The following is a 2,278-nucleotide window of genomic DNA, read 5'->3' as shown; positions in this document are numbered from 1 at the left end:
AGTTGAGAAAAAAGTGAACCAAACACAAGGTGAGCATTGATTATTTCTAGGATACAAATTTGATCAGCGATGCTTTACTTGGGTGGGGGGGGGGTTAAGTTCTTTAAACTGATATACATGTATTATTTAAAGACACAGGGGCCATTGGGCCACAACGGTCACCCGAGTCGCTTTTTACAGTATATGATCGATATCCTGGCGTTAAAGTTTGATCACATAGTTTGGTCCCTCTCTATATCTCCAGGTGGTCATAATTTAACCAAACTTTACGCTAGACAAAAATGCTTTCATCTAGCAAAAATCTGATTAAGGAACTCTCAGCCAGGAAGGACAACTCTTTAATTTATAATTTAATTCGAAAAGTCTTTAAATGAAGCTTGAAAATTAAATATTTTCATGCAACAATTTTCATTATATGCCTCTCAATGCGCTTCAAGGTTCTTTCTCCGAAAGAATTGTCTTAAGGTTCATTGATACTCTGGTAAGAGATATAACTCTTAATGACATAAATGTCTATTATTCCTTTGTGGATTTGCCTAGTTGAAGTGTCTTTTTTGCCCAATTTTGCCCTGCAAGTTATGTTATAATTGTTTGTATTTTACTTATAAAATACATTCCTTTTTGAAAATCATTAAAGTTCAAACAACATTTTATATGAGTGAGCAGAGGGTTTATGAACCTTAAATTGTCCACAGTGGCACCATCCTACATTGTACAAGGGGTGATCAAAAAGTTCGCGAACTATCTGTATATTTACAATATATTTCAGATCAGAATGAAATGGGACACCTATAGCCATGCTCATGTTCTATAAATAGCATATGAAACGTAATAATTGTCTCCATCATAGTGACGTCACAATGTGAAAATGACGTCAATATGTAGGTAATGAAAAATGGTTTTCACAGTCTTACTCGAGCAGCGAACGGCTGTAAAAATTAATGTATAACATGGAAATTTATTTGAAGTATCTTATAATAATTTGTAGAAGTTTTATGAAGACAATAGACTTTCCAGACGTTCAATCATAAATTGGATTGATTGTTTGAGTGACGGGAGGGAGAAAGTTAAAAATGACGTTTGTTTTGTAGCCCAGCAAAAGCAAGCTGGGCAAGAGATGATTCATTTGTTAGGCAATTTGTTATGTAAGATTGCAAAAGATACAGCAAGAAAAATGGATGAATATCTTTACAATAAAATAATTAATAAATCCCTAAAATATCGTTTACTTTAGACTTTTAGCATATTAGATTTGATTAAAAAGGCACACATTCTTTATCCACATTGAATAAACGACGCTCCAAAAATAGAAGACTTGGGTTTTGATGCTCACCATGCTCATTCTGGAAAAGAATAATCATTATCCACCCATACTACTATCGAGATTTGGCCATTTCTGATAAATGGACTGTTTTTGTTATAAAAATTAACTTACATGGAAAGAAATCTAAAACTCAGAAAAATCTTTCAGCTTCTGTGACAGAACGCTACGGAGGGGGTCATGTGACCGCCAATATCGCGTGATTCGCGCATGCTCAGAACGGTGGCAGATGTGCATTGAAATCGGAGAGGACTTATTTAAAATATAATCAACATTGAAACCAAATATTATTTCTTTTATGGAAGTTATTCAGTTAGTTCGCAAACTTTTTGATCACCCCTCGTATACATTCGGCGGTCATGGTTTGAAAAAAAAAATCAAGCTCACTCGAACTGAAAAATAGATATAAAAAATTATGGCTTTGCTGTTATTAAGAAAATATTTTTTGATTGATTGTATATTGATTAACGTCCCTCTCGGGAATTTTTCTCTCATATGGAGACGCTGCCACTTGCTGGTGGAGAGCTGCAAAATTATTCTTTACTCGGCACTTGCGGCCATTGAGCAGGGAGGGATCATTTACGTGTCAGCACCTACTGCGACACGGGACCTCGGTTTATATGGTCTTATCCGAAGGACCGGACTCCACGTCCCACAGTGGGTTTCGAACCCGCGACGTAAGAATCAACTCCTCACTTTGCGACTGTAAAGCAGACGCTCTAATCACTGTGTCACGCGGGCGACTTCTCGTATTTTCTATTTTCTTGAAAGATATAACTTTTCCTATATGTAGAAGGACCTCTGAACACTTGTTATTGTGGGACCATCAAACCCTGAGAATGGTTGGAAGAAGGATATGGAGATAAACAACAATATTCAATCTCAAAGTCCATAAAACATACAAAATAGGAGCAGAGCAAATGCGGACCTCCGAAACATCAGAGGTGGGATCAGGTG

This window comes from Saccostrea cucullata, unplaced genomic scaffold (assembly GCF_032062105.1).
Source record: "Saccostrea cucullata isolate Sc308-1 unplaced genomic scaffold, CSIRO_AGI_Scuc_v1 ctg191, whole genome shotgun sequence".
Lineage (NCBI taxonomy): Eukaryota > Metazoa > Mollusca > Bivalvia > Ostreida > Ostreidae > Saccostrea > Saccostrea cuccullata.
Note: the sequence above shows the minus strand (reverse complement) of the source record.